Raw genomic sequence first — 16,669 nt, 5'->3', positions numbered from 1 at the left:
CCTCTGTGTGTGTGTGTGTGTGTGAGTATGTGTGTGTAGAAGTGTCTCTGTGTGTGTATATTGCAATGGTGGTCACCTGTAATGTGACATGAACCCAAGGTCCCAGTTGAGGCCCTCCCTATGGGTACCGAACTTAGCTATCAGCCTCTGCTCGGCCACTTTTTGCTGCTGCCTGTCCCGAAGTCTGTTGATTGTTGTGCGGTGCCCATTCATCCGTTGTCGTAGCCTTTGCTCGGTTTCCCCAATGTACCATGCCTCAGGGCATCCTTGCCTGCAACATATAAGATAGACAACGTTGGCTGAATCACATGAGTACCTGCCATGTATAAGGTGGGAGGTGTCCCCATGCGTAATGGTGGTATCTGTGTCCACACTCTGACATGTCTTGCAGCGCCTATCATGATAGGGTTGTATGGTGTTGTCCCGAGAGCTGGGCAGCTTGCTAAGAACAATGATCTGTTTGAGGTTTGGCGGTGGTTTAAAGGCAAGTAGTGGAGGTGTGGGAAAAGTCTTGGTGAGGTGCACATCCTCATTGATAATGAGTTGCAGGTCACGAAGAACATGGCGTAGTTTTTCAGCTCCTGGGAAATACTGAACAATGAAGGGTATCCTCCTGGGAAATACTGAACAACGAAGGGTTAATTTTTGAACAGCAAAGGAATTAAGAGTTATGGTGAGTGGGCACCTAAGTGGAGCTGAGTCCATGAAAAGATCTGCCATGATCGTATTAAATGGCAGAGCAGGCTCAATGGCCCAGATGGCCTACTCCTGCTTTTTATGTTCTCATGGAAGCAGGCAATTTGGCCCATCAAGTCCACACCAACCCTCTGAAGAGCATCCCACCCAGACTCACTCTTGTGAGAAACAGAACTCACTCACAAATCAGCCTGAGACAAAGCCTTGGAAACAAGAACAATTTATTACGGCCTTGCAAGTACCGGACGCCTCTGCAATCAAGCAAAAATGCGCGCGCGTAACAAAACATGTAAACTTTCAGTTTGCAAGTTGCTGAATCACACCTCCCTTTTCTCATTGGTCTAATCTCATCCTATCATAAGCCGGTTACCTCACTAGTTTTTTTTCTCTCTAGTTATTTTCTTATCTGGCCATCCTGCTGTCCTTGTATGTCTGCATTCTTTGTTCCTTGTTTGTTACAGCTTGTTCTTTTATCCAGTTTCTCTTATCATACTATAAGCTTTATTGTGAAATGCCCCTGCTGCTTCTTTTGTGGTCAGCTTCAACCCTTCATAGTTATTTTTTAGCTTAAAACTATTTTCTTTAAAAGGCCCTCTATATTCATTAAAGCCTTAGCCTTAAGTATGCTACAAGAATTCCGCAACAATGTCCCACCCTCTGCAACACCCCACCCCCCCACCTGCAGAAACTACATTTCTCACCTCCCACACTCTCCAATCCTATTCCTGTAGCCCTGCATTTCCCACAGCTAATCCTCCTAACCTGCACATCCCTGGTCACTATGTGCAATTTAGCATGGCCAGTCCACCTAACCTGCAAATCTTTGGACAGTGAGATGAAACCTACAGACACAGGGAGAATGTGCAAATATTATTTTATGGTTGTCATTGTGGTTCTCTCTCCACAGATGCTACCTAGTCCACTTTATATTCCTAACATTGTATTTTTATTTGACTTACAACACTTTCAGTATTGTACCTTTGAAATGTTAATACTAATAACCAGGTTTTATTTCATACATGGGACATCTGCATTATTGGTAAGGCCAGCATTTGTTGCTCATCCTTAATTGCCTTTAACCAGTGACCCTATTGGACTGCTGCACCCCCATGCAGGAGTGTCAGTACACCGACTGCTCTGTTGGGACGAAATTCCAAGATTTTGAAACAGACTTAAGGAAGGAACAGCAACTTAGCTCCAGGTCTGACTTGGAGTAAAAAAAAACTTGCATGAGGGTGTTTCTGCAGCCCTCGCCCCTTTAGCTGGTGGTGGCCGTGGGTTGAGGGTGTGCGTTTGGAAGAACCTTGGGGGGTTGTTGCAGTGCATCTTGGAAATGGTACAAGAAGAGAGAGATGGTGGCTAACCAAGTAGGGTTATTTCGTCCTGGATGGTGCTGAGCTTCATCCAGGAAAGGGGGGGAAGCATTCCATCACTTGACATGTGTCTTGGACAGAGTTGGGAGTGAGTTACAGTCATTGATTGATTGATGGAAAGGGAATTCCAGTGCATTTGGTCTCAGTGTGGAGGCTGTGAAAGTGATTGCAGCGGGTTTTGTGGTCAGATGCAGACACTGCGCAGTCTGGAGCTTCCCTCAGTTGCGGTGCAGACAGCGCGCGGGACAATAGGGGCACTGTTTGCGGCGGATGGACACACTGCCGGCACCGCGGCGGCTGTCGAACTGAGTGCGGCGGCTGTGAGGAGTCGAGCGGCCCCCGGGGGCGACGGAGCAGGTAAGAGCGGGGCCCGGCCCGGCCCGGGGGGAACACTTCACACCGGGGATCAAGGTCTGGCCTGGGGAAGGAGGGGGGGTGGGGGAGAGAGAGCTCAGTCTTGGCTCCGCGCCGTCCGGGGAGAGGGACGAGGGAGGGGGGGAGGGAGGGGAACCTAGCCCGGTCCCGGAGAGAATGGGAGGGGGCGTAGGCCCAAAGGGGAGAGCGGGGCGGGGGCCCGGACCGGACCGGACGGGGGCGAGAGGGAGAGAGAGAAGGCCGCCCCTCCCCGTGGGGCCTCCCTTTCCTGCCGGATCGCGGGTTGTCAGCTGGATGTGGGGCCCGGAGTAAACATTTCCCTGGCCGCCCACCCCCGGGGGTGGAGAGGTGGGGGGGGGGGATGCAGCTCAGGGTTTGTGATTTAAACCCACCCCCAGTGACCGGGGAGATTCTGTTGTGGCCGGGGCGGTGTATAAAGGCTGCCCGGGCCGGCGGCTTGTTGTGTATTTTGGTGCGTAACTGCTTTGTGGGTGAGGGAGGGAGGGAGGGAGGGGGTGGGGGGGAGAAGGGATGGGGGGCGGCTGGGGGGGAGGGAGGGAGTGAGGGAGGGGGGGCGGCTGGGGGGGAGGGAGGGAGTGAGGGAGGGGGTGGGGGGGAGAAGGGAGGGAGTGAGGGGGTGGGGGGTGGGGGGCGGCTGGGTGGTGCTGGCTGCAGTAATGGCTTTGTTTCAGCCCGAGTGACTGCGTCGAGTTATCACTCAAAGTGGTGTTGAGTTTCCCCACCATCCCTGTACTTGACTGGGCTTGTTTTTGATGGAATGGGTGTTGGCTCAGACATAAGAGTGAAGCGCTCACAGAGTTTACCGGTGTCCTCCGACAAAATGCTTCGCAAAGATCCAAGTAAGACAGATGGGAGGAATAATTGTCTTTATTTTTGACATGGTAATGTAAGACATGGCCTTATTGCATGCACCTGTACCGATGTGCGATTGAACTTCACTGGGTTAAAAGCCAGAAGCGTTTATGTTGAATATTTGTCGTTCGTTGTAGAGCATCTTGTGTTTGTACCTAGATGAGTTAGACGTGATAGGGTATGTGAAACTCGTCCCCTTAATTATGATTTATTGTCTAGTTAGTCATAGTGAGAAAATTTCACATAGATCTGAAGATCTGAAAGGATTTTTTTTTTGTCTTTGTGTGATATCTGTGAGGGATTACAACAAGGAACATTATTGAGAGGTTTATTATAGCTGTTGGATTGAGTGTACAGCTTTCTCAGATAGCTTTAACTCACCTGAACACGAAGGAAATTTAATCTGAAACTGTAACTGGCTGTTATTATTTTTGAATAATTGCACTGAGGCTGACCTAGAAATTTTAGTCTGGATTTTGACACTAATGCAGATATATTTGAAATAGGACAAGTTGTCCCGTCAAATGATATTTCCTACCCTTCTCTTTTGCCTCTTTTTGATAGCACCTCCAGTGACATGACTGATCTGTACTATTCAATGTAGGGGATTGTATGCATAACTTTGCATGTTGATAAGGTAATCATAAACTAGCATGACATCCGCTTTATAATTGTTGATCTTTTAAAAGTATTTTCCCTCTGCTGTCTATTTACATAAAGCTGTGACTGTTGCTCTTCATGCCTTGGTTTAAAAAAATGATACAAATGATTTTTCAACTGTGTTTTGAGTCATCTAAGTCAACGGGATGATTTATTTCATCTATTGTCAGTAAAGGGCTCGTGGAATGACTTTTGGCAGGATCAGTCTTACTCTCAGTAGGCACGGGCTTGAAGCATAAAATCTATCCTAAATTTGGCACCAGATTGGCCAGTGGATATTTGTCAGATATTTGTCATACATTTGAAATTATTTGTATGTGAATCTGACTGCATTCTACCTGACCAGAGAGTGCATGATGCTGAGACTGGATGCCATTTTCAGCATTAATCACTCCATCTTGGATAATAAAGAAATGTATTCCAAAAACAATGAATTAGTTTTGCATTTCTGATTTATTGAAAATAACTCCTTGATTGTGAAAATCATACATGACAAAAAGTGAATCAAATTAACTTTAGAAAACCACAAAAATGCAAACATTGAAAACCCATATTGATGTCATGGAAAGGCAGTATGTTGATAAGAAATAGGTTAGGATAGATCCTCTGTGGGACATGAGAGTAGGGAGACTAGTCATTGCTCATGATTAATTACAGTTAGATAAGAATGCAACCACGTAAGAGAGGGTGCTGTGGCCACCTAATGTCAAAATCTGCAGACAAGAAAACTTTTGCTCCTCATTCCTCTTAACCCTTGTCATGCTCACAGGATATTAGTTGTGACTTTGTTTCGGTATCATGGTATGGGCGGAAACCTGATTGCAATGAAGAGGTACCAACATGTTCAAAGATTTTGGAGGGGAAAGTGCAGTTTTAGATGGTATGTTGGTTTTGCAAGGATGATGAGATCAAAGAATAGTTTTTTGAATAAAATTTAGACTATGGTAAATTTAAAGGAACAAGGATGTACACATAAAGTGAGAAAACCATTTACAGAATTGACTAACATAGGTATTAGAAAGAGAATTCTGTAATCAGCCTTTATGGAGCCAGAGGTTGGCTCAACATGGAAAAGATGAGCACAGAGGACATGAGACTGAATGGACAGACTAGAGAGAGATTAAAATTTTAGTTAAAGCAGTGGGGAGCATTAATGTGCTAATAAAAGGGAGGGATTCAGCATTTTCTCTATCTTTAAGGCAAAGTTACTGAGCTCCTTGCCCTCATTGATGGAGTGAGGATGTAGGAGACAGGGCAGAGGGATTTAAGATATCGTCTTGTGTCGAGAACAGAAGTGAGGATCATCTTTGCATTACAATTTTAACAGATGCAAGAAAGACCTGATGGTGTTTTAAGTAGTCCAGCCATGTCTGACAATGGCTGCCTGACATACTTTGCATCCCTTATTTAAGTGATCTGAGATGCGAGCCCTACTGGGTGAACAGTCATGGTCAGAGTAATGGTTTTATTAGGGTCTACAACATCAAAGGATGCAGGTGAGGAAATAGCTGAATAATATTTATATGCAGTTACTTTTATTAAGGCATTCAAATATAAATATGTCAAAGAAAAATGTTTTCTGCCCAATGGAGTATGACTTAATTAATAATGTTAAAATTAGAACTGAAATATGCAGAACCAAACTTCTATCAGGATCATAGCCTTATTTAATTTTTGTGCAGTTTTTACATAATCCTTCAGCTGGGAGCATGGATTAGAATGAAATATTGATATCTCTAACATGGTTACTATGTAACAGAACTGCAAGTTCATAAGATGAAGTTACATGAAAATGTCCTTACACACATTTGATCTCATCCTACTAGAATACCAATTCTTACTAATATTCTGTTGTATCTTCAAAGATAACTGGCCTCATTGAATCAATGTTAGAGCAAAATGCTATGGGTTTTGAAAATCTGAATTAAAACAGTAGATTTTGGAAATAACAAATGTTATGCAGCACCTGTGGATCAAGAATCTGAGTTAACATTTCATGTTAATAAATTTTGTCGGAGTTGTAAGAAATCAAAGATGTTACAATATTTAAGCAAGTATGGAAGAGAGAAGAGAAGGGTTCTTGAAGGCAGATGTGATGAACTGACAAGCTGCATGGAAAAATGTGATAATAGGACAAGTAAACAAAAGATGGATTTAAAAGTGTGTAAATGGCAACAATTCCCTTCTGGTGGGACCAGTTTTACTGGGTCTACTGTGTTCAGATCCCTCATGGTTTTGAATATCTCTATCAAATCGCCCCTCACCCTCTTTTTATCCCGAGAAAGCAGTTCCGAACTCTGTAACTGAATCTCCTCATTTCTGGAACCATTTCTTGAATGGCATAAGTGAATCACTTCATTTCTCACAGATTGACCACTCCCAGAGCAATCAGTAATTTGGAAGACAGTGTTTTTTAAAAAAAATGTGATTCAGCATCATGTAGATCTAGGTTTTGTAGATCACATGTTGGAGTTTTACTTTTTTCTTAAAAAATGCAATTTTTAATTAATGAAAGCCATACCAATATCAGGAGCATGGTAAGAAGCAAGTTTGGAAAAGGAGCAAGTGTCACATTAGATTAGTACACTATTTTTGTCCATTTTCTGGCCAGAAAGACGAACACAAGTCTTCCCATTAGTTTGAGTTTCAATCATTGTTGTTGGACATGAATCAGGAGCATAAAGTTGTCAAAATACAGTTTATTAACGAGGTTATGTAGATAACTCATAGAGGCAGATAACTCTACAGCATGAAACGGACACTTTTTTCCAACCCGTCCATGCTGACCAGATATCCTAAATTAATCGAGTCCCATTTGCCAACATTTAGCTCATGTCCCTCTAAATCCTTCCTACCCATCCAGATGCCTTTTAAATGTTGTAATTGTACCAGCTTTCATCACTTCCTCTGGCAGCTCATTCCATACACGCACCACCCTCTGCATGAAAAAGTGTCTCCTTTGGTCCCTTTTAAATCTTTCCCCTCTCACCTTATACTTATGTCCTCTAGTTTTGGACTCCACTAATCTGGGAAAAAGACCTTGGCTATTCACCCTCCATGTCCCTCATGATTTTACAAACTTGCATAAAGTCACCCCTCAGTCTCCGATGCTCCAGGAAAATAGCCCGAGCCTATTCAGCCTCTGCCTAAAGCTCAAACTGTCCAATCCTGACAATATTCTTGTAAATCTTTCCTAAATCCTTTCATGTTTCACAACATCTTTCCTATAGTAGGGAGACTAGATTGGAATGCAGTTTTCCAAAAGTGGCCTAACCAATGTCCTGTGTTGGAATTTAAGAGGCACATTGATGACATTTGAAGTGTTTTGTTTTCTTTGTAGTTAAACCATATTAATGGGGAAGTTTAGATAAAGCTTTACTTTGCATCTGCAAAGTGATGTACCTTATCTTAAGATGTTCATTTATGGTAGATTTTGTTTGATGGAATATCTCTAAATTCTGGGAGCGGAGGCTACATGGTGTGAGGGTTTGGGAATGATTCTAGTCAATTTCAAGACTTTGAGAGCTGTATAGCATTGGTTATTAAAATTTTTTTTAATCAGTCTGTTCAGAGATGTTACACACTTCTAGAGCAGTGGACTTGAACCTACACTACCATTGCACCACAAGGGCTGTTACACAGCACTTTTACAGCTGTTTGCATTGCAAGTTTCAGCATTCTGAGAATTGTTGAACCTTGTTGTCCACAAATTGAGTTATTTTTGAGTATGTCATTTGAATCTCTGTTATTATCCTTTTCAGAGAATGAAGTCAGACCTGTTTGAAGAGTACGTTTTTTGACCGCTCTGTGAAAGAAGATAACTAACTTTAAGTGTAATCAGCAATTAATGTCAGTTATTCCCATAAACTGCTAAGTCTCTATTAATTTAACATGATGCAGAAAAACGAGAGACTTTCAGGATACAAGTGGATTGGAACTTTATCCATCATTGCGTTGCTTAGTATTCTCCTAACACTCCCTCAATAATCATGCTTTTAATCTTGATTGATCGATTCATATTATTTAGACCTTTATACTTCAATGCATTAATATTAAGTCCACTTTGACCATATTGGCTAAAACTGTTTAAGCTATATTTGAATATTGCACATCTGAAAAGAGATGTAAGAATATATTTGGTGTTAAGTCTGGTCACCTTGATTGAAATTACATATTTAATTTGTAATCTTCAAATTTTTGTTTGGTTAATGATTGTGTTTTGAACAACAAATGAAGGACATGGCTATAAATCAGCTGGTTGGTTTTGGAAATTATAAAAATTTTATATTGACTTGACCCAAACCACGCATTTATACTAAGTTACTGGCGCATCCTGATCTAAATGGCAATAGTCTTGTTGATTTACCCCTCAACATGTGCATTTTAATTAATATACCTTAATTTGGGCTATATGAACAATAAATGAAAGGGATTGACTATACCTTGGTGGAACTTTAATGAGTTCTAATCTACATTGGCAATTTAGTTTCATGAAACTGCTGCAAATAAATGTGAAGATTGTAGTTGCTTTAGGGAAAGAGTGGCAGTTGAGTTTGGAGAAACAACACAAGACTTCAAAGTAATCTGGATAATACTTGTAAAATTGGCAGAGCAGTGACAGGTGAAATACAGTAAAATTACATGGTATTGAATATTAATGTAAAGTAAATATTTGCATTGTTTAGGAAACTTAAAGATGAAATGAAAAGGACCTGTAGGTGCCTGGAATGTTATGCCAAATCACTAGAAGAACTCTGCAAATAGAATGTCAAATTATTACTAATCCAATAGGTAGTTGGATATGACATTAATATTGTACAATTATTTGCTGTGATTGCACCTTTGAATGTTTTAACTTTTGTGAATTTGTAAACCAAACCTGCAGGTTGTGGAAACGGTCCAGAGAGACATGAAGCTAAGGTGTCAGAGGATTATATTTTGAGGAAAGACTGGGCAGTCTTAAGTTTAGATATAGAGACACTTTTATAAAAGTACACAATGTATTATGTGCAACAGGATAAAATAAATCCAGGGTACTCATTCAATAAAAACTAAGAAATTTGAACACCAGACAATTTGGAATCTTAGATAGCACAAAGAAAGATGGTTATGGCTGTTGGATGTCAATTATCTCAGTCCTAGGACAACCCTGCAGGAGTTCCTCAGACTAACATGCTTGGCTCAGCCATCATCAGTTGCCTCAGTAATGACCTTCCCATCATCACAAAGTCAGTGGCAGGGATGTTTGATTGTACAGTGTTCAGCACCACTCACAACACTCACATATAGAAACAACTGATTTCCATTTGCAGTAATGCCTGAAAAATATTTGGGTTGGGCTGATAAGTTGCAACGTTTGTGTCTCCCAGAACCAGATATTGTTTGTCTCCAATGAGATATAATGCAGCTATCTCATCTTGATAATCAATGGCATTACCATTGATGAATTGTCCATTTATTAACATAGAAAATTACCGTTGACCAAAGTCTGTATTATACTAGATATTTTGTAATCAAACTATTCAGATTACACAGTTTGAACCTGGGCCTTCTCGTTCAGAGGTAGGGGTATTACCACTAGACCACAAGAGCCAATTCCATTTAAATGCTGATATGACAGCAGATTGGAGCGTCTCCCAAAAAATGTCAACTGCGTTTCTAGAAAGTAGCTCATTTAAACTACCTTAAGGATAATTAGGTAGCCAACAACATCCACATCCTGTGAACAAATAGAAACAAAAAAACTTTAAGTGGTTTAATGGCTGATTTCAGGACTAATACTATGAGGAACCACTTCATGCACAAATTGCCTATTCTTAGAATGAACTTTGGGCTGTGTAGTGGAGATACAATCTTAGATCCAGTCAAGAATAGATAAAGTTTGTGGTGATGGTGCTTCAAAAATACCATTTTCTTCAAGACAATGAATATATTTACTTTTAAGCTAGATGGTGGCTTGAAAGCTACTTGATTGTCAGAACATTGCAACTGACATTGACTTGATTTTACCTTATATGAACATGTTCAGGAACCACTGGATAATGATGAAGAGTGAGAACCTCACTCGTTCTCCTGCACATACCTAAAGTCCTTTTAAGTCAAAATTAAATGCTTTGAATACAATATGAACAATCTCCCAAGTCACTGCTTTAAAACATGGAGAGAAACATTAAAGTTCAAATGATCCAGAAATAGAACAGAATTTACAAGAGCTTATTTCATCCTGATTTACTTCTTTCAGGATTTTCACCTTAAGTACAGACTTCTTTGTGGTAAGATTCTATGATAGTGATAGCTCCTGGACAGTCTATGGGACTCTAGGATTTGGTTACATGTTATTAATTCAAACCCAAGGACCAAATCAGAGATTCTGAACCATAGCTCAGTGCAGCATGCTAAATTATTGGGAAGGCTTGCCCATTTTTCTGCTGCCGCCTTTTATGTTCCTCACTGTATGCTTAATGACACTCATTTCCAGCTGCTTTTAAGAAGGTAGCCAGCTCGCAGGCTTCAATCTTTGTTGCTTTTCATAAGGCCTTTAAAATGTGATACATATGCATTTTGCTAATAACAAAATAATAGATGGCATTGTTTGCAATGTAGATGCAAACATAACATTACAAAAAGCTATTGATTAACTGAAAAGGCAAAACTATGGCAAATGGATTTTGGAGCAGACAAAAGTAGGGTGTTCCAAATTGAGCCTAAAAAAGATAGAATAGTGAGCTTTCAGTGGTGAAAACCCAGAAACAGTTGACATTCAAAATTGTGGACAGGTGCTGCACAGTGAGCAGCTTTGTGCACAAGTCACAGGAAGGATGCACGGGCTTTGGAGATGTACAGCTGATTTACTGAGAAAGAGAGAAAATGGGAGTATGTCTTTGAAATTTAGAATCCGGAGTAGCAATTGGATCAAACTAATTATATTAAGGAGAACATACAGGTTGGATGTGTTAGATTTTTTTTTCCTGAGATTTTTACACACTTGATGCAACTGCAGATGCCAACTTCTGTGAACAAGCAAAATGTATTAAGCACAGTACAATACAAGCTTTCTAGAGAAACCCTTTAACACTCTTCGCAATGCTTGCTAGGCCGTATCAAAGGATCTCCCTGAACAAAGGGACAGACCTTCCTTTATACACAATCTTTACATCATAGTAAGTAATGCCCACAAGACACCCCCTACCCAGTCACTCCCCACAGTCATATGCTGCACAACACACAATGCAGTGACCACATTGTTTCCAGAAACAATATAATGTAAATCATCTCTTAATAGTTAAATCTGTTGTGAATCTTATTTTTTTAACTACAGGGAGTAGTCAGAATTCCAACTGCAATGTTCTTATTGATTTTGAATAGGATGATCTATTTCTTTACTCTAAATAATAGGAAATAGCCATGCAAGTGGTTCTGAATGGCAAGGCATGGGAATGTAAATTCCTTAAAATCTGCCTGTCAGTCAGAGGCATCCCACTCTAGCCTGCAGGTCAGCAGAGCAAATTAACCCTTTAATATCTCAGATGGAAACTATTTTGCTGGTTGGTGAGTCTTGGATTAGGGACACTGTTTAACAGTTAGAGGCAGAGCTTTCTGGAGTGAAATTAGCGAACGCTTCTATACACAAGTTGGTAGAAATGGAGAGCTTTCTTCCAAAAACACCAATTAATAGTGAGGCAACCATTAACTCTAAATCTGATGATTAGCAGAAGGCTATCAAAGGTATTGAGGGATATTGGCAAAGGACGAAATGGGTTTGGGTTGCAGATCAGCAATGATTACTTGAATCCTGTAATGGGCTAATTGCAGTGTTATATGTTTCCTAGTGGTTTGGCGAATGGAGAGATGTCTGTTCATTATTTATAATACATTTTTATGTGGAATTCTAATTCCACTTGTCGAACTTGTGTAGCTGTTTGCAACTGTTTTCTGTTTCAAAGCATGAATGTGTAGTGGTCCTTTTCAAATTGTTTTTGTCCGTGGCCTAATGCATTTTTCATATTTTTGAGATTCCCAAGTGTTATGATGTTTGCCAAAATAAACCTCTTGCTATAATATAAATGACTATACCTTATTGCTAGGTAAAATATTGGAAACACAATATTCTTTGAATTATATGATCTATTGCGCAGATGGAAAATGTTTTAATGATTTTTTTAATGTAGTTTTAATTCTAGATTAATGTAGTTAATCTTAGAATCACTGCATTATGTGTTACCTTTTTACTAATCTTCATATGTTAATAGCTAATCTCTTTTCTGTGATGTAAATCCTGGAAAAATTGAAATAAAAGTGAAGTTTCTTTCACTTTCAATCCAGTGTTTATTTATGCCTGGTTCCTTGTCCCAAGACTTTTAGTTGTGATGTTTTAAAGAAATTTGATTTTATTTTACTGTAAGGTAACTTTCAGATTATAACACCAAAAACACATGAGCAAGGAACAAGAGTAGGCCCATTTGTCACTTTACAAGATCATGGCCAATTTGGTTGTAATTTCATATCCACCTTCCCACTCACTCTGCTCATTTTGCAGCCTCCGATTAAACTATGACCTCTAGTTCTAGATTCTCCCATAAGTCAAAATATCCTCTCCACAAAAATCCTATCAAGACCTTTAAGTGTATCTAAATGATTCAATCAAGTTGCTTCTTCTTGTCCTAAATGCTAATAGATAAAACCGTAGCCTGTCCAACCTTTTCTTGACAAGATAGTTTTCCACTTCCAGGAATGAATGCTTAAGCTTCTCTGAATTGCTTCTAACATATTTACATCTTTAAATAAGGAACTCAATACTGTGTGCTGTATGCCAAATATGTCTCTCAAGTGCCTTGCAGAGAGGTTGTACTTGTATTTTTGATTCTAATTCCCCTCACAATAAATGATAACTTTCAATTAGTTTTCATACTTAATTGCTGTACCTGCATACTACCCTTTTGTGATTCATGAACTAGGACATTCAGATCCCTCTGCATCTTAGAGCTCCACACGCTCTCATTGTTTAAGTAGTGTACCTCTTTATGCTTTCTGTCAAAATGGAAAGTTTCACATTTTCCACTTTATAGTCCCATTTGCTAAACCTTTTGACTCAGTTAATTAATAACCAATCTATATCTTTCTGTAGCCTCCTAATGTCCTTTTTTGCAAATGAACACTTATCTAGGGGGCGGCACGGTAGCACAGTGGTTATCACTGCTGCCTCACAGTGCCAGGGACCCGGATTAGATTCCTACCTCAGGTGACTATGTGGAGTTTGCACATTCTCCCCATGTCTGCGTGGGTTTCCTCCCACAATCCAAACGATGTGCAGGTCAGGTGAATTGGCCATGCTAAATTGCCAAGTTGGGTAAATATAGGGTAGGGGAACAGGTCTGGGTGGGTTACTCTTTGGAGGGTCATTGTGGACTTGATTCCATATTGTAGGGAATCTAATCTGTGTCCTCTCAAAGTTGATAACCAAAGCTTATGGCTCTTCATCAAAGTAAATTCTACAAATTATAAACAGTAAAGGTTTCAGCACAAATTCCTCCTGTGTACAACTTGCATCTTCCCAACCTGGAAGAAATCCATATATATCTACTTTGTTTCATGCTAGCCAATCAATCTTCAATTATGCTACCCTTGCACCATAATGTTTTATTTTCTGCAACAGCCTTTGTGGCACATTATCAGTACTTTCTGGAAATGCAAGTACATCACCTCTATACATTCCCCTTATCCATGGCATGTTACTTCTGAGAACTCAATAGATTGGTTAAACCTGGTTTCTCTTTCACAAAAATGTGTTGACTTTGCCTTATTGCCTTTAAGTTCTCAGGGTCCTACTAACTTCTTTAGAAAAGCTTCTACTATTTTTCTCTATGACAAATGTCAAGCCTTTACTTCACAATTTTTGTCTTTCTCCTTAATGAAAAAAAGGATTTACATTGACCATCTTCTCATCTAATGGGACCTTCTCTAAATCTAATGAATTTTGGTAAATCAAAATCAATGCATCAACTATATGAGCAGCCACTTCTTTGAAGATTCTAGGACAAAGTCTATCAAGACCTGGGTACTTGTTAGTAGTTTTGATAATTTACTCTGTTCCACTTGTGGTGATTGTAATTTTCTTGAGGTATTCCATCTTTTTTCTTGATTAATGTATCAGTAGATACAAGGATATATTGTTTTGTATTGTGTATGGTGAAGTCTAATGCAAAATACCAGTTCACTTCATCTGCCATCTCTCTTTATTTTCCATTATTAATGCTGTAAACTTGCTTTCAAAGAACCAATGCTCACTTTATTAACTTTAGTTATTTAGCGAAACGCTTATGATTTGATTTTATATTTCTGACAAGCTTTCTCTTGCACTCTAATTCTTCCTTATTAATTTTTATTCTTTGCTGTTTTTATATTCCACCTTGGGATCCTGGAATCACACAGGATAATTGTGGATTTCAACAGCTTCCTCATTTCCCTCCCCCTACATTATCCCAGTCCCAAGCTTCCAACTCTGCACCACACTCTGGACCCATCCATCAGTGTCCCCTGTGACTTATCACCTTCTCCTTCACCTTCACCTTCATCCACCTATCACTTTCCCAGGTACCTCCCCCCAACCCACAAGCCTCTTTCTTGATGAAAGATTAATGCCCGAAACGTTGCCTGTCTTCCTCCTCGGATGCTGCCTGACCTGCTGTGCTTTCCCAGCACCACACTCTTGACTCTGATCTCCAGCTTCTGCAGCCCTCACTCTTTTTCTTACCTTTGCCTATCTGACTTTTTTACTTGACATTAATTAAAATCTCCCATGAAGATTGTGCCTTTCTGACAAGGTCCTACGACTTTTTTAATGCTCCGTCTTACCGTGAAATTATTATTGGGGACCCTGTACATAACTCACTCAAGTGAGTTCCTGTCTTTATCATTTCTCATCTGTACTCATGCACTTGGGTCAGTCCTCCCTCTGTTAATGCAATCGCTAACTAACAGAGCCCCACTCAACCTTTTTCTGAGCTTCCTGACCTTCCCATATGACCTGTACCTCGCAGAATCCACGTATTAATCATGTCATCCTGCAGCTATTTTCCTGCAATGACTGCCAAATCATACAAGTTTATTTCTTTGTGCTTTGTTTATTTTGAATGCTATGTGCATTCAGAACTATGTCTTTACTTATATTGTTTTATTCTTTATATAGCATCTTGCTTTATCTGTGGATTAACATTTAGATTTATACTCTTTATTTCTCCCTGTTATGGCCTGTTTATCATCTCCCATATTAAACCTTTCTTGTTGCCTTGTCTCTATTATTTAATTTTCTCCATCTTTAAATTTGATTCCATGCCCCCACTAGTTTCAAATCTTGTCTACTTCCTTAGTTATGTGGCCTGCAGGAATACTGGCTGCAGTACAGGTTCAGTTTGAGATGCCCTATTAGTACAGACTCAACTTGCTGCAAAACTGGTGCCATTAATCCATGAAAAGGAACCCACTTTTTCCACGAGTCTATGCATTAATCTCTTTACACTTTGCCACTTTTCACATACATCAGATAACCAAAGATGATATGATCTTTGAGGTTGTGTTTAATTTGCTAGCTCCTCCTGCTGAATATATATAATCATCTTGGTCTGGCCTACGTCACTGTTGCCTGCATCGACCACAATATCTTGATCTTTCTCCTACCACTGCAAATTCCCCTCCAGCCCTGAGCGGATGTCTGCAATCTGACTCCAGGACAACTGATCTTTGCTGCAGAGAATTGAGTCAATCCCTTGGATTATACTGTCCCCTACCATGACTACATTTCTTCACATTTTACTGTACCACAGTACATAGAACAATACAGCACAGAACAGGCCCTTCGGCCCACGATGTTGTGCCGAACATTTGTCCTAGCTTAAACACCTATCCATGTACCTATCCAATTGCCGCTTAAAGGTCACCAATGATTCTGACACTGCCACTCCCACAGGCAGCGCATTCCATGCCCCCACCACTCTCTGGGCAAAGTACTATAGTCAGTCAGTCACTGTAGCCCTACTTTCACCCATGCAAGCTGAAAGAACTTATACCTGCTGTACAATTGCAAAGACTAAGGCTCTGCCCTCTGGGTCCTTTACCTGTCTCACTTGCAGTCACACACTCGCATCCATGAATACTGACCAAACCAGAAGGTACTATCCTAACAGGTATGACTACCACCTAGTACAACAAATCCAGATAACCTTCTGCTCCCTGATTCATTTCAGTTTATCCTTGAGCTTATAAAGTAGCTGAAGCAGCTCAGAAATCAAATACTTCAAACCTGTTTGCTTTGGATCAAACTGGCATTTTGGAGCTCCCAGGTGCTGCAATTGTGACACTTCACCCATCTCATTATTCTTAACATGATTAACTTAACTAAATTATTTTATTCAATTACATGTTTACTTAGTTTCTACATATTTTATTACCAGCGATTGCTATACTATTTTGAACTTTAGGAATAGAATAAACAGTGGTCATTTGGCTGCACATCGTTCTTCTATAATGCAGTGACTGCGTTCTTGTGCAACCCTGCATTTATAGAAAGATCGCGCTTTAGCCATGCTTACTGTGTTGGTGATATAATAGTGTTACACCAACACACATTTTAAAAGTTTGCGCTTTGGAAACAGTGACCCCCAATTCGTCAGTTGGGTTATAGCGCATTTGCATTAACA

The 16,669-nt window shown here is 40.1% G+C and overlaps 1 protein-coding gene across 4 annotated transcripts in view; it reads left to right on the top strand.

The window, feature by feature from the left end:
• The first annotated feature begins 2,276 nt into the window (after nt 1-2,276).
• rab5b (RAB5B, member RAS oncogene family) overlaps nt 2,277-16,669 on the top strand; it is a 52,572-nt gene continuing 38,179 nt past the window's right edge. Inside the window, exon 1 of one of the 4 annotated variants that reach the window (XM_043692971.2) lies at nt 2,277-2,426. The gene's annotated coding sequence lies outside the window, so the exon portion shown is untranslated. Of the gene's footprint in view, nt 2,427-3,167; nt 3,305-16,669 lie in introns of those variants that run through there. The other 3 variants (XM_043692972.2, XM_087988702.1, XM_043692975.2) reach the window with 3 other exon arrangements.

This window comes from Chiloscyllium plagiosum, unplaced genomic scaffold (assembly GCF_037043375.1).
Source record: "Chiloscyllium plagiosum isolate Xiang-an unplaced genomic scaffold, Cpla_swu_hap1 HiC_scaffold_7, whole genome shotgun sequence".
NCBI lineage: Eukaryota > Metazoa > Chordata > Chondrichthyes > Orectolobiformes > Hemiscylliidae > Chiloscyllium > Chiloscyllium plagiosum.
This window is presented reverse-complemented; position numbering and strand designations above follow the sequence as displayed.